This window comes from Echinops telfairi, unplaced genomic scaffold (genome assembly GCF_000313985.2).
Source record: "Echinops telfairi isolate 266 unplaced genomic scaffold, ASM31398v2 ScPeMD7_31;HRSCAF=116, whole genome shotgun sequence".
NCBI classification, from domain to species: domain Eukaryota; kingdom Metazoa; phylum Chordata; class Mammalia; order Afrosoricida; family Tenrecidae; genus Echinops; species Echinops telfairi.
The window spans coordinates 26578496-26602754 of record NW_022103928.1 but is presented as its reverse complement, the minus strand read 5'-3'; the positions used below and the strand labels follow the sequence as shown (position 1 = coordinate 26602754).

Sequence of the window (24259 nt, the reverse complement as noted above, 5' to 3'; positions counted from 1 at the left end):
TTTTTTTTTTACCATTTTACTAATTGCTTTATAATTACAACAAACGAGCACAGAGGAGGTCCTGTACCAAACAGCACAACAAAGGTTCAAAGATGGAGGTGTTCCCTGAGCAAGGCTGAAGAGTGCAGTCTCTGGTATTTGGAAGTTAGGTAGTTTGGGACAGATCCCTGAGGGTGTGGGCACAATCCAAGCTTTAACCAGAGTTGAACAGAAGGATGGCCACTTGGCCCAGGTAGAAGTAGAGGAAGTGCTTAGTTTCATGTGTCACAGAACTGCCAAAGTGTCTGCCCACAGTGCAGTGCCAAGTGGGATTGTACTTCTTGTCAAGCTCCTTCTTGATGTGGCCGCAATGTCCTTTGCTGTATTGTATTTCTCCAGTGCCCGAGTGGCGCACTCCACCGAGTCCTGTGGCATCTCCTCCAACATGTCGGCATTTTGATCATGGCCTGTGGGTCGCACATGGTCACCGTGAGGCATGGACGAGCCGACAGCGATGGTCCTGGGGTGGGAGGAGGTTAGTGCGGCTCAAACAGCGAGAGGAGCCGTAGCTCCCGAAGTCATGGCACATCTGGGTAGTTACAATTTAAAGCAAGTTTCTCGATAGGCCAAATGACCAAAGTAGTTATAGATGGATTTATATCTATATTCAGTTTGAATTCTCACTAAAGGAGTTGCTCCTGCCCTCTTAATTCTGGGGAATGTACTGATGTTGCCACGTAATCCAGACACAATGATATAACATGTAAGGGAGTGATCAGATATCCAAGATTCTTGGTTCAACTTATGATAGAGTCAAATACATCATTTAAGTCAAGAATGTTTTCCTGTTTTTAGTAAACCACAATGAAAATATAAGCCCCATTTTGCCTACAGATATTCCTACTTAATGTCCTAAGACATGTTTGGGTCTAGAAGAAAAATGGTCTGATTTTCTATGAAATGGCAGCATCTCCCTCAATCCCCTACCATCACCTCATCCTTGCCCTCAGATTCCAAAGTTGGTGCAACTGTTCAAAACCAGATACATTTAAAACCATTCTTACGATTGTCCTTGATGGTGAAAATGATTGAGTCGCCACAGCGACGCCATTTTAGAGTGGGAGTAACTCATCAGTGTCCAGCACTTCTGTAATCAGAAAACTCGGCCACCAAACAAGTCCTTTGTCCAGGTTGATTTGCCTGCTGGTGACAGACTTGCAACTGGGATTTCAGTTTTCAGGCCTCCAGTTCCCAGGCTGGGCTTCAACTGTCCCGCACCAACGTCTCCTCTCAGAGTGTCGAAACCAGTTCTCTTAATAAATCCGGCACAACCAACACGGAGCATAGGGTGAGTTAGGGGGAACATAGTAACTCTTCTAAGGAATAACAGTAAATAACTGTTATCCATCTTTCAATATCCATGGATTAGGTTACTCCAAGAGGCTCTCAGTGCGCTGCTTCTTCCAGCTCTCACCTCCCCTCAACTATCATGTAACTCATCTCTGCCACACGACCTCGATTTGGGGATATTCGTTGTCTTGTTTCTGAGACCAATAGTATTACCTGGTTCTCAAGGCCTATAGTCCCTCTATAGGAGTCTCTGTAATAGTCTGTTTGGGAAATACCGAGACCCAATCTTCCTAACTGTCCTCAGAGGGATTAATTGATGTACTGTTCTCCTACTGTTACTTCTATTCTCTTTTTTCAGACAGCATTCAAGTTGCCTCTCTACTGTGTAGCCAGGCCTTCTAAGTCTTTGATAGTTCCAACACTGTGCTGTAACTGTAAAATCATTTCAACAGCTAATTATGTTCTACCATCTGAATCAAATAGCACTTGTGCTTACAACTCTTACCACACCCCTATACTGTATTACTTGACAGCAGAAGCCTAATCGTTCACTGTATTGAATTCCTTTGCAACACATACTGACTTGCAATATAACACATGGTAGGAATTGAGCTGGGTGCTAGGGGTACGATGAGGAAAAAGGCAGATGTGGTCTCCTGAAGTTAAAAAGTAGTCCATAATCAAAATTATAATATGGATCAGTAGAGAGCCTGGCACACTGTAGACTCAATAAATGTTACCTCTGACAGCATACATGAACCAAGCCATTGAGAGCACCCAAGTTATATAAACAAAATGTTTATATAATGGGAACTCTTTAATCTGATTTTTGTTAAGCTGAATTATAATATATTGTCCTATCACACTGCAGTGCTAGGCCAATTAAGATAAAACTAACTCACAGGGATCCCAAAATGGATCAAGATGAACTTAGCCAAATAAATGGAAACATTCTCATCATATGCTAATCATGGGTTTGCTTTATCCTTAAGATGTTGAAAGGAATTGCTTTATTGTACACCTATCTATCCATCCATCATATATTAATCAAAAGCCTACTAAATGCCAGGTATTATTCTAGATATAGGAGATAAATACATGAAAAAGCCAAGGTTCCTATCCTTAATGAATTCACATTTAACTCTAGTCATCGAAAGTATCCAAATATACCTGAAACTGTTCATTTCGTTCATTTTGAAAGTCAGTTACATGCATCGATATCAGGAAGAGTATGTTTTCTTAAACAGTGTCTTTGTTATCAGTGCGCAGCATGTGATCACCAGAAAATTCAGAAGGACTTTGGCATGCGTGTAAGTATCTCTGTCTTGAAGACCTTAAGTTTCCCCAGGGTCCTGCTGTTTATAATACTAAGGATGGAAGCATATCACAGTAAGATGTATAAAAGAACAGGCAGTGGATTGCTTTGGAACGCAGTACCTTGGAATTCCAGACTTAGTTGGTATTCAATCCATATACTCTTCTCCTGCAGTTACTTCGATTCTCGGCACTTTCCCTGTCAAGGGTACTTCTGTTGCTGTCCACTTTTTCGGAGTGGATATTAGAACACTGTTGTTGTTTGCTCTTTTTGAATCAGCACCCCACTCATGGCCATCTTAGGCACAGGGCACAATGAACCTGTCCTACCCCATCCCCATGATTGGCCTTAGTCTGGAAACCCCATGGAAATATGTTTCTTATCAGAGTAACACATGAGCCTCCATTAACAGACTGCTGGTGGCTACATCTGAAATGCATTGGTCAGGAATTGAACTTTGGTCTCAACCAAGAAAGGTGAGAATTCTCCCACGGAGCCACCACTGCCACCTCGTAGAGGTGAGCCCTACAGTCTGCCGAGGAGTGGAACAAAACCACCTTTGTTATGTACTCTGCATTCAGCTCCTCCTCTTGGAAGATGTGGGACTTCGTGTGACAGAGAAGCTGAGAAGAAAGTCTTCTCTTCTCAGACTTGTAGAGACATCAAGTACAGAGCTGAGGTTGTGGATCAGGAGTGATTAAATAATGAGGAAGATGAAAAGCTTCGTTGACTTTTTTTTAATTTTTATTTTTAACATTTTATTAGGGGCTCATACAACTGTTATCCCAATCCATACACACATCAATTGTGTAAGCTTCATTGACTTTTATCCTGGTGTCTGACAGTTGAGAAACTGACAGTTTAATGTTTGAGAAGGTTGCACTTCCATATTTCGTTTTACTTTATTAAGGATTAGTTTATAAAACCTAACTTTGATAAAAATAATCTGAATATTACACAGACAAAAAAAATTCCCAATTTTAGTATATTTAGGAGAAAAACTAATAAAAACTCTGAATGATTCAATAATGAAATTATTGTTAAAACATTATAGTATAATTTCTATATATAGGATTTTTAGCATTATTCAGTATTTGCGATCCTTTACATCAAATACTCACAGGAAATGAAATATTAATTTTTTGTTATGCAAGCCTTAAAAGGTAATCAAACTCCTCTTTTATGAGAAATACAATATTTTTTAGAGCAATACAATTTTCATTTTCTTCCTTCGCTAGACTTTGGATTTTCAAATTTGTTTTGTTTTCTTTTTCTTTTATGACAGTAGCTATGCCAAAGGAGCCCTGGTGGTGCTGTCAGGTGAACATTGGATTCTTAACCTAAAGGATGGTGATTCAAACCCTTCTGTTGCTTCTCTGGAAAAAGATGAGGCTATGTGAATCTGTTAAAGATTCACAGTCTTGGCAGCTCTCTGGGTGGTCACAGTGAGTCAGAACTGGCACCATGGTCATGGGAGGGAAACTATATTGCCATTGGTCTGTAACAGTACTTACAGACCTCTATAAAGTATGGATGCTACTTTGCGGACTAAGGTGTTACTTTGTGGAAAAGCAAGGACGTTACTTTGAGGACTAAGGTGTGCCTGGCCCAAGCCATGGCATTTTCAATGGCCTCATCTCTATGTGAATGCTGGACACTGAATAAGGACGATCAAAGAAGAATCGATGCATTTGAACTGTGGTGCTGGGGAAGAACACTGCAAGTACCACTGACTGCCAGAGCAAGCCGGTCTATCTAGCAGGAAACACAGCCAGAATGTTCCTTAGAGGCAAGGGTGGTGAAACTTTGTCCCATGTACTTTGGTTATGTTATCAGGAGAGACCCGTCCCTGGAGAAGGACATCCCTTTGGCGGTGGAAAAGAGGAAGCTCCTCGACAAGATGGATGGGCACAGTGGCTGCAACAATGGGTTCAGACATCAGAACGATGGTAAGAATGGCACAATACCAGGCAGTGCTTCATTCTACACAGTTTCTGTGAGTTAGAACTGACTTGATAGCACCCAACAACAGTCCCACTTAAAAAACGGCTCCATTTAATGCTATAAGTGCTACTAACACTAATGCTAGCGCCTGAAGTATTGGTAGCTTCTTGGGAGAACAATTGTCTTATTCCTCTTTGGATCCCTAAAACCTAGCACAGTGTGCCTAGTTGGCATAACACCATGTTTATTGTTTTGGTTGATGATGCAGATGATGAAAGAACAGTTGCTTGCCACATTCGTCTCGCACATCTTAGTCAAGGAGAAGTTTAGAGACCTAACAGCAGCAAGTTTCTCCTTGAGCTTACATTTCCCTAGTCTACTTCAAAGGAAGTCCGTGACCAACAACCAGAATGACCACTACTAAGCTGCCTTAGGCCCCTCCTCAAAAGAACTGCTGGCTTTTTTTAGTGCCGATCAAGTTGGCTTGGAAGCTTATCTTCTGCTGGTGGTTGCGTCAGTACAGGGTTTCCTCATAGTCCCAGGGGAGACATCATGGGAGGGAGGATGTGCCAATGGGGCACATGCCTCTGAGAAGGACAAATAAGCCCGTATCCTGGAAGCAAATCCCACCACCGTCACCAAGCAAGCCCAAAGTTCTCATAGCACAAGACAAATGAAGGCCACTGATGAATTATCAACATTGTTTTTCAAAATGGCAAACTCCACTCTTCTTTCATTGCTGACTTTAATTTTGCTTGAGATTTTCAAAAGGTAAGATTTTTCTACATACACTCAAGTACATTACCATTTTCATTTTTAAAAGCAACTCAATGAAATTTAGAGCTTACTGTTTCTGTTGAATTTGGATTTTTAGAATTGCTTCATTCGGTCTCTTTTTCCTCTGTTATACTACGCTATGTTAGCACCAGTATATAGGACTACGTATAGTATTTTTCTTTTGCCATAAGCTCATTTAAAACGTTGCCCTATTCAATGCTACTACCATTGAGGCTAGTACCTGAAAAATTACCTGGAAGCCAATGGCTTGAGTAGGTGTACATTGGACATTTCAAAAGCCTACTGGATCCTGAACAGTGTGGCCCATGGAAAAGAACACTGGAACCGGAGCCAGAGAAGGTTACAAGTTGGTTTTGGTCTGGGCTCAGCCACCAATGTGTTGTGTCAACACTTCTCCTCTATAGAATGAGAAGACAGGCCTTCCTGCAAAGAGAGCCATCCTTGAGGTCCTTTGGGGTTCTGATGTTGAGATACTCTGTAGTAAGCTTAGAATTATTTTATTTGAGGGTAATGGACATTCTGTTGTCATATTCTTATTCATGTTCTAGTTCTGAAATACCGTTTCCTTTTCATATCCTACTGCTAATTAGGGGCAGAAACTTCTATCTGTAAAAATAATGTCCAACAGTAAATTATAAGTCTCAAAATGGAAATCCAACTAAAAATTTACTCCCCTTTTTTCATCTTCCAAAGTTACGTTGCCTTTACTACCTGAAAAAGCCTAACCTGTTTAACCACTTTCTAAGGACCAACTAAACACTTTCTCAAATTACTGTACCTTTCAACCAAAGCAATCCCACCTAAAATATGTTAACTTGTTTTTGCATGTACTATATGAAATGCTCCAGTAATTTGATTTTTGGTGTCATGAAATACCATGAGTGATGTTATCGACTTATTTATGTTATGGGAAATCCTTTATGTTATGGGAAATCCTAAAACATGTATTTCTCTTCACTTTTCTAATTTTATCAATTATTTTTTCCAGATCAGTCGCAGGGAGATTTCCAAGGTAACCTATCCCAACGCTGGTGACCACAGTCGGAAGCCATTAGAGCCTTAAGCAAACTGAGGACGATAGTTTGATTGACCTAAAACAAGCAGTTTCTCTTTGCAGCCATTGCATTAGAGAGAACACATAGACCAATATCATGGAGATGACCATCCAAACTCTTTAATTTTTAAAAGAAGGAAAATAGATTCTAGAGAGATTAACTTACCCAAGGTATTAGCCAGGGTGATAATAGCAGTTTGTACTACTCATCAGGCCTCTGTATTCGTAGTCCATAGTTCTAACCTGTGCTCTATTTCCCTTATATAACAGATTGAAATGCTCAGATATCACTCAACTCAATTACCCTTAATATCAACAAACATGAGGATTCTATCAGCATAAAAGCTATTGTCCTGTGAGAGGATTCACCTGAGGCAGATGAATTACCTATAAACATGCTCTGCTGCGTCTCACACTTCAAGTACAGTGCTTCCTACTGAGCACTAAGTCCTGTCTCGGAGTTAGAACTTGGTAATACTTGTTTATTAATTCAAGGATACTTTTGGTAATAAAAAGTTACCTTTATTACCTTTTTCTGCCTCAGTTTTAGATTTTTCATGAAAAAAATTTAATGTTTTAGGGTTTTTCTGGTATCAAAGTCCCTTGATGTTAGGAAAATAACAAAATTACTATGTGAAAGTTTCCATTTTGAGGTAATAATATTGTAGTTAACCATGATGACTTTTTCAAAGTAAAACACAAAAATAATGCAGGATAACCAGTGAAGCAGGCCTGGGTTTGCAATACAAACTCGGTCACGGTGCCTTTCCTTTGGGGATGACACTGTGCTATCTGGGATGCACATGATGGCGGTCAGCACTGGGGTTTGTCACATTATTGCTGTCAAACCTTGTTGGAGGTCCTTTTACTTTGGCTAAGCTGCTCTCTCTCTCTGAACTTCTGCGTTTTGCCTCTGAAAGAGTAAGTGTGATACTTAAAGATGGCTTAAATCAATCAGAGGGTCCTGGCAGCCACAAAGGTTAAGCCCTGGACTAATAACCTAAAGGTTGTTGGCTCAAGTACGCCCCAGCTGGAGGCATATTGGAAGTATAGCCACAGCCTGGAAGATCCCGTGGAGATCTGGGATCTATTCTGGCACACGCGGAGTCTCTGGGAGCAACTAACAGCCACAAGCAAATTAGTACAAGGAACTAATTTCTTGAGAGCAGGCGCTCAGAAGTATACTATGAATTCTTACAAACCCAAATTTGAATCCTGAGCCTAACACTTGATGAATTAAATAAGAATAGAGCCGTCATAATATAACACTCCGACTGCTCTGGTCAAGCAGATGCAAACAGGTTCTAGGAAGAACTGGTACTTCAGCAGAGCCTGAAGTCTTCAGAAACAAGGACAGAGTCAGACGTTCACTCTGAAATAGGCACTCTTTATTCACGATAGCAGGAGTCCTGGGGGCAGAGTGGCTACGAGTTGGGCGGCTACCTGCAAGGTCCGAAGTTGAAAACCACGCCAAGGGAGAACGGTGGGGCTTTCTACTCCTGTGGAGTTGCAGTCGGAGAACTCCCCAAGGCAGTTCCACTCTTTTCCCCGGGCTCGCTCCGGTCGGCACTGACTCCATGACAGTGGTTTTAACGTTTTTGTTGTGGTTTTAACATTTTTGTTTTGGATTCATGCTAGCAATTACAGGCTTGATAAGCAAACACCATGCAATCTATGCATAACCAACTGAATGTTGGTGACATTCAAGTAGGAGAGCATATATATTTTTATACCTATTATAGAAATATATACTCTTGACGTTCTAACCCACCAACTTCTTGCTTAGCGGCTGGGTGCTGGGTGCTTTACCAGTTACGAATCACTCTGATAAACAGAAAGTAGGTGACCAGAGTGAACAAAGAATAAGTGTCCATTTATTGGAGGATTGTTTTTGTGCCAAGCCAAATAAAAAGCAGTGTCAACCACAGCCTTGCAGCCTCATATCCACCTGGCGAGGTAGTTACAATTACACAGAGGAGGAGCGGGCTCTCGGCACTGCCCAAGATCACATAGTGCGGGAGTGGCAGGGAAGACATTGAAAGTGGATCCTATGTGGGAGTGGAGATTGGTGGAATTTGAAAAGACTTCAGGGAAGGAAAGAATTTTGAGAGGAAGCAGCTTTGGACTGGTGGCAAGGAGTGGGAGCTGCGGAAGGACACAGGCAATGCTGAAGAGTACAGAGACGCGTGTGAGTGAATTAGCGTCTGGAGAAGTCCCAGGGAGGTGCTTGCGACCCAGAGACTCCGACAACTCACAGCCTTCAGAGTTAGTTCAAGGCTGACAGAACGTGGCATGCGTGTGACTAAACAATAATAAACGTGTAGCATAAGGTCAAAGAAATCTCTGAATGAAACATTGAGAGTTTTGGCTGATGTATAATAATACAATCCCTATATACAGGATACGCATCATGTATAATTCCTGTGTATACACCCGATTCACACATGTGTATTTTTCTATGATACACAATCTATGTAATAGACTAATATGCGCGTGCATACATACTATGAATATATTAAAACACACACACACTGAATCCTGATACTTGCTTCGGAAGCTTACTTTTTTTGAAAGACACTGAAAGATTTTCTAGTCTTTGTACCAGTTTTCATCCAAGGACTTTTTTCCCCTTAGGGAATAGAGTATACTATTACTTTCTACATGACAAACTAACCATTTTCCCATAACGAATCTATTACGATTACAGGCAGACACCCTGGTGGCACTTTGTGTTAGGTATCGGGTTGCTGACCTCAAGGTCAGCAGTTCATATCCACCCTACTTCATAAGGATTTACACGCTCAGAAACCCTGTCTAGGGTTGCTGTGAGTTGGACTCGAACTCATGGCAGTGAGTTGGTTTGTTTTGTCCAGCTTTTTGGTTTATGGTTACAGAAGCAATGCAGCTCTCTGTTGAAAAATCATTGTTTTTCTACTACTCAGAGCTTACCAATGCTAAGCTCTCGGTGTTTGTCTTTCTGGATCTTTGGTTGTTGTTGTTCATACATATGTATATACATATATGCAAATACACACATATATTAATATCTACAGTCTTTGTAGTTTTTAACAAAATTTATATATGGTCCTCACTGATGGCAACCTTGCTTAATTTCAGTCAGTAATCTTTCCGTTTTGGTAAATTTTCATTTGAAACAATTCCCAAGCTATCATCAAATCCCCCCAATTGACCCAAACTATCCCGCAGAGCGGTATTTCTACCTTGGCCTCTAAGGTTGCTCTGAGGTGGTATCGATCCGCGATGGAAGCGCGCTAGAAATGCGATAGATAGTTAGATAGATCGATAGGTAGATAGGTAGGTAGGTAGACAGATCCTTTCCAAGAGCTAGTTTGTTCCAAATCTGGGTCTAATCCAGGATGACACAGTGCATTTGGTTGTGCCGTTCCATAAGCATTTTAAAATCTAGCCTGGTTCCCATCTCCTCCTTATTTTTAAGGCCCCTGACTGATTGCAAGTGCAGCCCAGGGAGCATCGGGGCTACGAGTTCGGCTGCTACCTGCAAGGTCGCAGATTGAACCCACCAGGGGCTGGAGGGAGAAATACAGGGCTTGCTACCCCGGTAAAGTGAGTCTTGGAAATTCACAGGGGCAATCTACCCTGTCTTGTCGGGTTGCTATGATAGCAATACATTTTGTTTTTCGTTTTGAGACTTATTGAGGAGATAAGGTCCATTGCTGCTCAGAATGTCCCACTTCCTGGATGTGTCTGGTTGTTTCCTGGTACTGTCATCTAATTTCCTTTCCTACCCTATGTGTTTCCTACAAACTGGGCATCATAGCTACCAATTGATGGATTCCAGTGAAACACCTTGGGTGATACAACTACCAATTGATGGATCCAAGTAAAACTTTTTTTTTTTTTTTTTTTGCTTAAATAAACCCCAAGTAATCTTGTGTACTTCCGATTTCATCTATCATAAATGACTGAGCATTAATGAGGCCAGTCACCAGCTCTGGGAGCAGGCAGTCTGGTCTGCCATTGCAGAGTGATGTTTAATCGTGCAGTAGTGTGGGCTACTCTGGAACTACAAGGATCTCCCATTTCACCAATTAGTTACCTAAAGGTGTTAACACAGTGATTGTTTCCTGAATCAGTCTTTTGATTCGAGTTTATAAGATGATGTTTTTCTAATTCTTTCATCCCTTCTGCATTTATTAGCAGAGATTTTACTATGAGGCAAGGTTTTTTTTTTTAGTAACTGAAGTTACTCTGTAATATAGTTCCTAACGGAAAGGAATAAATGTTTAATTTGTTCTTTTATTTAAAAAGGTGATATCTTCCATTTCTAAACTTTCTTAGTTAAACTTGCTTGTGCTCCCTCTGCTCACTGAATGTTCATATCATAAAATACATACATCGCCAAGCTTCTCATTTCCGAAAATCTTCAGAAAATTTTATTTCAATTTCACTTTTCTGTTACCTTTGTTCCTATGACAATTAGAACCAGGGTTCTCATAGCCAGTGGTTTTTGTTGTTGTTGTTCCTTTGTTTCTCAAGAGAGGAAATCTCTTTTCTCTTTATTGTGCAAACAAAACCATAAGGTGACCCTCTAATATTACTAAATACTCAGAGGCATGGGTGGCGAGACTTCATCTTACAGACTTTGGGCATGTTGCCAGGAGAGACCAGTCCCTGGAGAAGGACATCATGCTCAATAAAGTGAAGGGGCAGGGAAAAGACGAAGGCCCCCAAGGAGATGGACTGAAACAGTGGCTACAACAATGGGTTCAGACATTGGGACAGTGGTGAGGAGGGCCCAGGAGCCGACAGTGGTTCATTCTGCTGTGCATATGGGTCACAACCGACGGATGGCACTTAACCACGCACAACAACAACGTTACTAAGGAGCCTCGGTGATGCTGTCTGATAAGCATTGGGTCGCTGACCTCACGGTTGGCAGTTCAAACCCATCGGCCATTCCTCAGGGGGAAGTTGGAGCCATCTCCTCTTGAAAGATTTATAGGCTCGGATCCCCTACACGGGGGTCGCTGTGAGTTGCAATCGGCTTGAGGACAGTGGGGTTTTTGTTGCTGCTGTTGTTGATAACATCGCTTGGTGGCACCATGATTACACACTCTGTGACCAACGGGAGGTCTCGTTTGAATTGACCAGCCTCTTCTCAGAAGACAGGCACGGCAGTCTGTGTCTGGGAAGATTACAGCCTTGGAAACCCTCGGGCAAGTCCGCTCTGTCTTTTTGGGACTGCTTTGAGTTGGAATCAACTTCAAGGTAGCAGATCTTTGTTGCTGTTGTTTAATAGTAAAAAGCCGCCTCAAAACATGGTGGAAAAATGAAGGAAAAGATAACCACGATTTCCCATGAGCTTTCTGAGCTCCTTCATATAACTAAGGAGCCCTGACAGTACGGTGGATGAGCATTTGGCTGATGACCAAAGATGGAGATTTGCTCCCCTAAGGGTTAAAGCCTGTGAAACTCCAGGGAGCCGTTCTAGGTTGGCTTATCGGGTTGCCACGAGTGGCAATGGACTTGACAGTACCCAACAACAACAACAATAATGTAACTAGGCTTCTACAGGGCTTGTGTACCACCACCGACCCAACAGTTGATTGGTAGAACCCACCCAGGAGCGCCCTGGGAGAAAGCCCAGGCCATCCGCTTCCATAAAGACAAGAGCCAAGAGAGCCCTATGGAGCACAGTTCTGTTCTGAAACACAGGAGGGCGTCACGAGTCAAAAGTGATTCTGTGACAATGGTTCTTTTAAAATAATCTAATGGATGCTTCGATTTCACCCAACAGTTTCCAGTAAGAGGGACTTAGAGTTTCTAGCGAGTGTTTAAATGACAAGGGATACAACCTTGAATGGGTTTCTCCAGAGCTCTGTTGGGCATCAGCAGAGCTTCAGAGGAGGGGAACCTAGGGTTGGTTCCTGATGGATCTGTGAACGAATGAAGCCACACCCCAGCCACGTAGCTTGTCATACACTCCGCAGGCACTTACTTCTTCAGGGGCACTGAGCTCCAGGAAGTAGGACCCTCTAAGTTTATATTTGTGAACATGAGTTCCATCCGCGTTTAAGTTCTTAATCTGAAAAGTTCAGGGTCATCTCCCCAGAAAGGTGTGCAGAATGTGAAGACAAATAAGTAGTAATTTCCTACTTTAAAATTAGTGTTCTCCCCACCCCCACCCCCCACCAATAAAATTAAAATTGAGTCTTAACTCAGTCCTCTTTCTAATTATGTTATTTATTGTCTATCGCACACAGTCAGATGAACACCTCAAAATGCCTACAGTCATTCTGGGCAAATTGACAAGTATCCTACACATTGAAAAGAGGAGTGGGAAGGAGGCCAGATTGCTTAATTATTACTTGGGAATCCGAGGAGGTGGACAAGCCAAGATCTTTATGAAGCGCCAAAGAATACAACTCCCTCTTGGGGCAGCAGAAGAAAACAATGGACTAGATTCTCATTTTGTGCAATTTTATAGGTTGATTCCATTGTATCGTCCATTGTTTCTCCCTTGTACCGCCTAAAGGGGAAGTGTATTGTTATCTATGGGAGCTCGTCCATAAGAGCGGTACACAGGAGGAGAACATGGCCTCTGGCAGATTAATGAATGATGCGGCATTCATGTTTGGGATAAACATTTTGAGAGCTGTGTACCTGAAAGATAGAGGCATTGAAGCCAGGAACATTTGGTGACCAGGAGCTGGAGAGACAAGCAAATGCCAGTTTGATTTAAGGGACTTTGAAAAGAGGGGGGTGAGTAGGAGATTTGGTTGAGGACTCGGTACTCAAAGAAATAAAACATCAGAATATGTGGTTACATTTCTTTTTTTAAAATTAAAAGGTCATTTTATTGGGGGGCTCTTACAACTCTTATGACAGTCCATACATCCATTGTGTGATTACATGTTAAGAACTTTTTTGCAGAACATTTACTATAACGTTGTTCAATAGCAGATGGGAACGCAAAGCAAAACGAGGTTAAACAACTTGGCAAAGACCTTCCCCCAAATGATCCAGGACCATTGACAAAGCCTAAACCAGAATCTGTGATTTTGGAATGACTGGACCCATTCTCCGATTCCACTAAAATAGTTTTTGTTTCTTTCTTACTACTGGGTGTGTATGTCTAATAAACATATATTCTTAGGTGACCCGAGAGCTCTTTATTAAAATTACTTTTTACAACTTTATTGAGGCATATTTAAGTATCATGAAACCCACTCCTTTAGAGTGTACAATTCAATGGGTTTTAAGCAAATTGTGTTGTGCAACCATCACCATAAATTAGTTTTAGAATATTTCATCATCTAATAAGATCTCTCATGCTGATTGACAATTAATCCTCATTCCCAATCCTAGCCCCAGGCCGGGGCTAATCTACTTTCTGTCCCTACAGATCTGCGTTTATGAGGCTTTTATATGAATGGAATCATAACATAAATGTGTCTACCTTCTGTCATTATCATAATGCTACTGTGGCCCATTCATGTGTATAGCATGTAGTAGCACTTTATTCCTTTTTATTGTATGGTTTGATCACATTCTGTCTATCCACTCAGCAGTTGATGGAACAAATCGGTTGTTGCCGATCTTCTGTCTACCAGTTTTAATTTTTCAATCTTGGTTTCATTTCAGGGATATATAATTTGAAAAAATTCATCTTTTGGATCACCTGGCTATCTGGATGAGTACAGTTTTTATTTACGATTTCACTGGGGACCAGTGTTACGATCTTTGTTGTCCAGGATTCAAGGGAGAAGGACGGATGTAATGTAAATGACTCATTTGAGTTCAGGATGGCCCAGCGAGATCCAGTGGTGCAGCAGAAAGGAATGTCTCACAGCAGAGTCCCCAAAGAGAAGCAGGCACGAGAGAACTGCATCATCAATATGGCAGGGGGCAGCAGAGGGTGTTGAGCCCCACCTCCTACCCCAAGTATGCGTGATAGAAGCTCTTCCAAATTTAGACTGTTAATTTGATAGTTAAAGGTTTTGTAGCTTGTCATTTTAAAAATCTGTGGATATACCAAGAGTGTTAGGAATAAGAGGCTTACAACTAGTTTTGTGCATATTGAAGTTATTTTAGAATAAAAAGTATTCCAACACTGAGATGTACAGAAATGTTCTCCTCTCCAAGAAGCCTGCTTTCCTCAAGTAAGAGTAAGGTCCTAATAACCACTGGAATAGCTGACACAAAATCGAAAGGCCTTCCAACAGCTCATATTATAAAGACAGAAACAGAGATGATGGCTTGTGCCGCGTCACACAGCTCCGAGAGAGCTTCGTCTGAAACAGGCACTCTTCACTGCCATGGTTACAAAACACTTAGCCGAGTGGTTGGTTTAAAATGGTTCAGGATGCAAGCGGCGGAATGGTTAACAGGACAGAAACACAGGTGAGAAGACAACCTGGGACCGACTTCCCGTCCCGCCAGCTACCCATTTTATGAACTCAGGCAAGTCACAGTACTTCTGGACTCAGTTTCCTGATTTTTTTTCCAAGTGGAAATAAGGAAAGGGGAGTGAAATAGATGGTCTTAATTTCTTTTTTCTTTTAGCTTTTCCATTCAAGGAACTTTCAGTGTTAAGGTCTCATAGTTATAAACTCTTGTTTTCAGTCAGAATTGTGCCTAATCTCTGCATACATTAATATGACTGCTCTAATCTCCCTTCCACCACCCCCACCCAATTTACTGCCTAACCTGAAACTTCAGTTCTATTCACAAGGTTATGGCTACTCAAGCCGAAGTGCCTATTTCAATACCTGCTATACAGTAGGTGCTCAATAAATGTAGAGCGCCGGTATTTATGTATGACGATCGAATTCTGTCCTGCTTTTCCCCCCCTCCACCAGGATTTATTTCTGGCTTCATGATCTTTATAATCTCATGATTAATCAGCACAAAGTCATATGGGACTGGACTGTCAAACCATTCATTCGTAAGCCCTAATGAATCACTGATAAGATACTGTGTTTTTCTCAAAGTTTTAAAAAGAATTGTATTTGCCCTGGTGGCTGGGAAGATGCGCAGCGAAGCAGACAGCCACTCCCTCCACAGATCCTGCAGTGAGGACTGGGTGACACGCTTGGCTTGGAGTTGTGCAACCACTCTGCCCTCCTTCTCAGAGTCGTTCCTCCTCCACTGACACAGACTCTTTGTACCCAAGGTTCTTATCTAATCTTCAGGGTTCTTTGCTCTTGTCACGTTGATCCCATATAGATAGTTCTTAAAAGAGCATAATGCTCAGGGCAGACATTGATTTTTTCCCACCCAAGGGAAGGTTCCAGCCCGTTTCCCTGGAGCCACTTACTTCCTCTCTTTGCCCCTCCCACCCCCGTTAATCATCACAGAAAGTCCGTTTGTTTCTAGAGAGAAAACTTCATCCTGACCTTTTATAGTAGTGGTCTCAGGCAATAGTTATCAGTTTGTGATTGATTCCTTTGACTCAGCATACGGTCCTCCAACGTTATCAGTGTTGCCATGAGGTATCTTACAGAGTCAACCTTATTCTGACATTGCACAGATTTATCCTTACTCCACTGTGTGGATGTACTAATGTTTGCTTATCCATGGATAGGTGGTTAGGCTATTTCCATCGGTTTTGCTATTGTGAATAAGGCTGTCGTAAACATGGGTGGGCAGGTATCTATTTGTATTGCGGCTCTTGCTTTCCTAAGACGGACATCAAAACAAAAACAACAACAACAACAACAACAAAAATCTAGTTAGAGTGAATTAAAGAAGACTTCAGAGGACCCTTTTGATGGAAGGTTTAATGATTATCTTAGGGCTGTAGTTTCTGGGGACCATCTAGCCTTGTGGCTCCAGAAAGACTGGAGTCCTTAGGAATTTGAAGTGCTGCTCCGCATGTCCCCCACTTTGATCAGGATTCTTCTATAAAATCCCTAATGAAAAGAGTCACTCCTGGCAGCAAAGCACCATCCGGTTCTTCCGGTCTCATGGAAGAGAAGGCACTTGTTTCCTGAGGCAATTACCTGCACATCCATTTCGCCCAGTCTGCCACCCATTCCTTCCCCCCATTCTGGACTCCCCTTCTTCAGTTGCCACGAGCAAACGGAGACCATTTGTTGTGCCACGCACAGCCTCTTGTAAGCTTTAGACCCCAGACCCTAGCCGTTCTCTTCCAGGGGGCGGAAGAGAAGCATTGAACTCATCACCAGGTCTGTCACAGGGGTGTCTCCAGAAGCCAGAACCCGTCATCTCTACACCAAAGAATCAAATCCAATAAGGTGTTTGGTTGTACAAAAGCAGTCTCAGCAACTATTTTGTTGTTGGTGGTGGTGTAAATATATCTGTCATCTAACTTTTGCCAATTCAACTTTGGCAGCAATTACATTAATCGGCTGTGCTGCACTACCTTTAATCAAAGCACTTTTAAAAATCACTATAAACTGCATTTTTAGAGCCTTCAGGAAAGTCCCCTACAAAAAACTCAACCACAAGAAGTTCAGCCCACTTTCTGTACTTTCAAAAGAGGTGATAAGATGACAATCAGTTCTTTGAATAAAACTCCATTACATTATTAAGATACAATGTTCCTCTTGCCCATCTTTATTTCCAGCTAAATAATCACTTTCTCATAATCAGTTCTTTAGCCCTGACTCAGTTTGGGGTTCTGTATAGGTCTAGTGTATTAACACAAGCAATACAGTGACCGGGTCCTGTGCTCTGCTGGATTTCCAGGCTAGTCTAGGCTCCAGCACATGTCTGGACAGATCCTTGTGCATTGCTGGCTTCGGGGTCACCGCATGTACAAGGGGATGCGATAGTCGCTCTGCTTTGAAGAGGTATTCTTAGGGTCACATACACCAAGATATGAAAGAACTTCAACGTCTTAAAATTCTTTGCACACGGGTTCCGTGGTCTATGCCGCAGAGTGATTGTGAGGCACAACGACCCCCTGGGGCACAGCAGAACTGCCCTGCAGGGTTTCCGAGGCTGTGAGCTTTATGGGAGTGGATTTCTAGGTCTTTCCGCATGTGACAGGCTGGGGCAGTTTCAAATGATAGACCTTTTGGGTTAGCATCTGAGCGTTTAATCACCGTGCAAATATAAAATAGCATGGATTTTCCCTGCCTTCCCAAAGCAGAGCATGCTTGTGAAACCTTGGGATTTCTTTCTTTACTGAAAACATTTACAAATGTGTTTCATAAAATCAAAGTGGCATAAAGTGAACTTTCAAAAAACAGGGGCTACCTGTATTATTTTCTTCTTGTACCTAACCCTACAAGTGTTTTTCTTAAAGGTAGAACTTCAGAATGTCATTGAAAAAGCATTAAAGCATATGTGTGCCAGAAAGTTGAAAGGAAGCATGCTAAATTGCAGCATTGATTATTTCCAGGTGGTGGGATTATGAATGATTATTCTTTATTTTGTTATTTAGGTTTTTGGTGTTTCTAAAGCACAGTACCTCTTCCTCTTATTTTAAATAAAAGAAAGGATCTATGCAATAATTGAGTCCCAAAACCAACCAACAAACAGAACTATTCCAGGAGGGGGAGGGGAAGATGCGGGGAGAAAGGGGGAACTGATCACAATGATCTACATAAAACCCCCTCCCTGGGCGATGGACAACAGAAAAGTGGGTGAAGGGAGACACTGGATAGTGTAAGACATGAAAAAATAATAATTTATAAATTACCAAGGGTTCATGAGGGAGGAAGGGGGAAAATGAGGAGCTGATACCAATGGCTCAAGTAGAAAGAAAATGTTTTGACAACGATGATGGCAATAAATGTACAAATGTACTTGACACAATGGATGGATGTATGGATTGTGATAAGAGCTGTATGAGCCCCCAATAAAATGATTAAAAATAAATAAAGTTGGAAAACAAACAAAAACTATCATCTGATGGACACTCTAAAAGAGCATATATCAGCAGCAAGCCTTCTACTGATGATAATATGACATGTCTGAGTAGGCTATGAAGGTTATAACATAGAAATGTTCAGCTAAGCTTTTTTCAAATAAGAGGGGCCAGGTTATCAAGAATCATGTCTTTTCATTTTTCTAAAAAACTATTATCTTCCATCTGTTTGTTTTTTCCTCCCCTCTGAAGCGTTTCTAATAGATCTCAGCATCACTAGTCATCAAAGAGTATCAACACTCACAACAGGAAAAACCTCAGACAGGAAGCAAAACGTTAGTGTTGCATAAAAGATACCACAAACTCTTGACCTGCTTATTCTCCTCCCTTGGCCACCCCCCCCACCCCCAGCATGAGCAGCCCGTATTCATGTGATGTCAGGATGTGTTCAGAAATCAACTTCCAGCTCTGACTTCATTTTGTGTACTGAGAACTCTGGTCCCACCTCGAACTCTATCAGTGTGACTTTCCCTGTAATACATTCGCTCTATTCCCACTCCAGATCCCTCCTGACAAGCAGCCCTGCTGGGTAAAATGGTTAAACACTCAAGCTGCTAATGGAAAGGTCACTGGTTCAAACTCACTCGCTGCTCTGCGGGAGCAAAGACTTGGTGAGCCATCCCAGGAAAGTTCGGAGGCTAGGGGACCTGGTGGGACAGTTCTATCCTGTCCTGTGTGTCACACTGAGTTGCAACCTACTTGAGGGTATCTAATAAAGATAACACCCCTCTTGTTGCTATCGTGGAGGTAAGGGGGTTAAATAAAGTGACTATAGACCATTGTCCAAACTGGGATACTTTTCAGAGTGAGAAGAGGGCACTGTTAAAAAGTTACTCTAGGACAACAGGCAAACCTGGGATTGTCACAGGCGAATCGGGACACATACTCGCTTTGAGATGAAGCAAGGTGAGGAGATTTAGAGAAGAGGGAAGTTTCCTGGTGTTTTTGGTCCCGACAACTAGAAATTAGGGTAAGGCCACCATAGCTTTTGTTTTCCCATTGCTTTCTATGCTCCATTAATGTAGGGCTCATATTCACATATTTACTGGCACTCTATCACTTCAACTTGGTGGAGTGGATTTTCTGTTTGCTTTTTTTGTCTTCTGTCTGTAATGTTCAAGGTTCACACAGGACAGTTCTTTTGCAAAGGACGGTGGGGATTGCAACGCTTTCGCCCCAGGTGTTCTTGCATTCAGAAGTGTTGCATCTGGCCACTTTTCAAGCAACCAGATGTGAAGTAAGCAATGCCCATTTGGATTACAAATCTCATTTTAATATCTTTCAACATAAATAACAATAGCAATAGTTAATGTATGTATTTCAAGGCTTCTAAGGAGTGAGAGAAAACCACACAGGAAGGAAAGGAAAGATAGACAAAGCACAATGATCTAATTAAAATATTTTTAAAGTGATCCAGAAAAACTTACTTCAATGCAGGCAGTAAAACAAATCTTGGTTTGAGAGATACAAGTGGCCAAAGCACCAAAAACAGCACCAAACGACTGAATTCCAGAAAATCTTGGTAGTCAGGAAAACAGACTCATAAGCCTTTGCTACTGAAATGATTGCATTTGGGGTTATTACCAGGGCTGCCCAGGCTCGAGGGTTAGATGGTACCAGTCCTAACATAGTCTCTGGTGAGAATACAGAGTTCTGCTGTTGTTGCTAGGTGTCATCGCGCAGTTCTGACCCATAGTGACCCGGCGCACAGCAGACTGCAACACTGCCCCATCCTGGGCCATCCTCACAACTGTTCCTGTGCCTGAGCCATTGTTGCAGCCACGGTGGCAATCCATCTCAGGGGGTGGGGGGGTGGGGGGCTTCCTCTTTTTCGCTGCCCCTCCACTTTACCAAGCACGATGTCTTTTTCCAGAGACTGGTCTCTCCCATCAACATGTCTAAAGTACGAGAAGCAAAGTCTCGCCCTCCTTACCTCTAAGGAGCACGATGCCTGTGCTTTCTTTCAGATAGCTCTGTTTGTTCTTTCGGCAGGCTATTTTCGGCAGCCTATGGTACTTTCAATATTTTTTGCCAGCACCATAATTCAAAAGCTAAAAAAGCACCTTCCTATCGAATTCCTAATCTGTTTCTCCTGTATATTTATTTGAATGTGCAGTAAGTAGACTGGATTATTTTACCTTGAGACAAATTAACAGCAATTCTTTATTACTCATTAATTATAGTGTGATCGATTCATTATTCATTAGATGGGCTTTTCAAGCCCTCAAAATTGTTGTGAAATTGTAACTTGCTTGCTGTGGAGTCTGCCTCGAGGTGAGGCGGTCTTACGTGTAACAGACTGAAGGGTTGTCCATTCTGGTTAAATGAGATTCATATTTAGGAGTTAATGGAAGCAAAAAGAAAAAAATTAGAAATAAATCCCAAATAAAGATGTCCAACAACAAGCAGTTGTATGGTGGGAGAACAGGGATGAATGCTGGGGCATGGGGACATTACCCAATAAGCAAGGTCAGCGTGGGCCCATTGTACTTATTCACAGATCTGCCAGGAACAACTTCAAATGGCAGTTGCCACACGTGTGGTGAAAATCATGTGAAATTGCTCACTACAGATTAGCGAGTAAACACTAGTAGCAATTCAGGTTCGAGAACATTCCATTCCAAAATATAAATAATCAGCCAAGTTCAGGGAAGGTTAGGGAAGGAGGAGAAGAGGAATGGCAGCAGCAAGCGCAGGGAGACAATGGGGAACATGATGGTACATTGACGGGCTTGGAATAGAGGAGTTCAAACAAATGGGTACGAACGCTTGAATGTAAAATTGGTGATTTGCTCGTAAACTTTCAACTAATTCACAATAAAAAGTCTAAATGCATTCATATATACATAACCAGTAACAACTGCATATCGTCTTTAGAATTTACAAAGCCCTTTCACAAAGATTATTTATTTGACAGGTAGGAATTCCTTTCACTTTATTGAAACCGAGACTTAGGAAAATCATGTGACTTGGCCAAGACCCCTCAAACAGGAAATAAATTTTTCACTTAAAAAATTATCCCAAATCGATCAGGTAGCAAGCATCAAAGAACAAAAAATCATGTCAGTGTGAATGAGGGGGAGTGCAGAGTGGGGACCCAAAGCCCATCTGTAGGCAACTAGACATCCCTTACAGAAGGGTTGTGGGGAGGAGAAGAGCCAGACAGGTTGCAGTGTAGCAACGATGAAACATACAACTTTCCTCTTGTTCTTTAATGTTTCCTCCCCCTCACCATCATGACCCCAATTCTACCTTACAAATCCAGCTAGACCAGAGGATGTACCCTGGTACAGATAGGAACTGGAGACACAGGGAATCCAGGACAGATGAACCCCTCAGGACCAGTGGTGAGAGTAGCAATACTGGGAGGGTGGAGGGAGGGCGGATTGGGGACCCGGTCACAAGGATCTACATAGAATCCCCTCCTTGGGGGACAGACAACAGAAAAGTGGGTGATGGGGGGTGTCGGACAGTGTAAGACATGACAAAATAATCATTTATAAATTATCAAGGGTTCATGAGAGGGAGTTGGGAGGGAGGAGAAAAATTAAGGAGCTGAGAACAAGGGCTCAAGTAGAAAGCAAATGTTTTGAGAATAATGAGGGCAACAAATGTACAAACGTGCTTGACACAATGGATGGATGTATGGATTGTGATAAGATTTGTACGAGCCCCCAATAAAATGATTTTTTAAAAAGAAAGAATTAAAAAAAAACTTAAAAAGAAAAAGAAAAAAATTAACCCAGATCTTGAAAGTGGCAAATGTTTTATTAAATATATTTCCCCACAAATTGTTCACGGTTCCCTCGATCAGCAAATGCTCGTTGAGTGAATGCTGTAAATGAGTAAAGAGGGGAAACTATTTGTGAAGACACTTTGTGAAACACATAGAGCCCTGTTGACATAATGGGCTAAACAATGGGCAAGGTCAGCCATTCAAATCCATCAGCTGCTGCCTGTGAGAAAGAGGAGGCTGTTGCTCCCATGGAGATCTACCATCTGGGGAAAGTCGAGGGAGCAGATCTGCTCTGTCTTATAGGGTTACCCCTGAGCTGGAACCAGCTTGATGGCAGTGGATTTGGTTTCATTGGTTTGATGGGAAATACCGAGAAGTATAAGCCTGCCCTTTAGAAATGTATCATCTTGGAGAAACAAGATGCAAGGAGGTGAAAAGTTAAGTGAATTATGCTAAGTTAAGTGATTAATGAATTATGGTACGTTAAGTGATTAATGAATGATTGATGATCTGAGTACGAATTATATCCAACAATAAAAGAGATGTCACAAGGAAATACCTGGCTCACTGCCATATGGAAAATTGACTATGTTTCATAGGACTCGCGAAAAGGTGTCAAAATGTAATGGCTCCGAGAGAAAGTTCCATGAAGAAATGGGGGGTTCAGCTTGAGTTTGTAGAGCGAATACTACATAAATACTATAAGGGTATGCCCTTCTCAGTGAGCCTCCACCAGTCTTTGTCATGATATGAATAAAGGCAGCTGCCTGCCAATCTAACAAACTAATGAATAGATGGTGAAGAAATACGGCACATCCAAGGAATAGGGGAAAAAAACAACCGAATTATGTCCAGGGGGTAGAGAGTGCTGACAAAACATTGTACTTTAAAGCAGCCGAGTAGTTAGCTTCCCCATGCTTATATAGTTAAATGGCATAGCAGGAGCTACAATACAGGTTCTGACTTCCATGTAGGTATTGAGGTGCAGGGAGTCTCTGGTAATACAAATGGATAATGTGCTCACTGTTAACAAAGGGTCAGAGGTTAGACTTTACTCAGAAGTGCCTGTGAAGAAAGACCTGGTGATCTACCTTTGCAAAATCAACCTCTGAAGACCCTACAGAGTCTACCAAGGCAGTGTTCTACATTCTTCTTTGGTGAGTCATGACTAGGATCTGAAAAGCTCATGAAAGGCCATCTAAGGTCTCTCTCCATCTGAAACAAAGAAGAGTGGAGAAAACTGAAGATGCGTGAAAGCAATTAGTCCAATGGACAAACGGACCACACATGACCCTGAGGCCAGAAGAATAGGTGGTGTCCAGCTATCATTACCAGATACTCTGAAAGGGATTACATTAGAAGATCCTGGAGAGAGTAGGAGACAAAAAAAATGTGACATGAAACACTAAATCATTAAAAATAACCACCACCCCCAAACAAACAAACAAAACAAGCTTATGATTGGATAGAAAACGGTGGACCTCCTGAAACTGTGACCTTCAGGTCTCACTGCCATAGCTCATTTTTTTTCCTGCTGAACAACAGACATCTGTAAGGGGAACATTAACACTAGGGGTGGGTGGGTACACACATCTTAGAGTAATCAACCATTTGCCCAAGGACAAAGTTCAGAAGGGTTAGGAAAGAAGGGAGCATGCCAATGGAATGGAGGGAGGAAGTAGGATAAGTGATGCTTCAATGACACGTGACTGCAATCAATGACATGAACCAAAATGTGTAATGACTTGCTGAATAGAAAACTGACTTGCTCTGTAAACCTTCGCCCAATTCACAAGGCAAAGTTTATTTATTTATTTTCGTTGAAAAAAAAAACAAGAAAACTCTACAGACACACTTGGACTCTGAGGGGCATAGGATCACCATGCCTCAGAATCACCTCAACAGCAACTGGATGATAAAGGTATAAATGGAAAGAGTGTTGGCTTTAAAACTAGGTAAACCATTACAATCCAAGGATCCCTGGTGGTGTACTGGACTAGTAGTAGCACAGCCAGCAGTTCAAACCCACCCACTCCTGTTTAGGAAAGATGGGGCTGTCTGCTCCCACAAGGATTTACAGCTTTGGAAAGCCGAGTCACAATCCAATCCATTACAATGAATTTGGTCTTTTTTCCACCCCCTGTGGGGCGGTAAGCTAGAATCATGGTTATCACCACATGCCAGCTTTGAGCAAGTTCTTAA

The 24259-nt window shown here is 41.9% G+C and overlaps 1 protein-coding gene and 1 pseudogene across 3 annotated transcripts in view; both read right to left on the bottom strand.

Moving 5' to 3' along the window:
* PPARG (peroxisome proliferator activated receptor gamma) overlaps nt 1-24259 on the bottom strand; it is a 208123-nt gene that overhangs the window by 79167 nt on the left and 104697 nt on the right. The window lies entirely within an intron of this gene.
* Nucleotides 194-461, bottom strand: LOC101657193 (annotated as a pseudogene).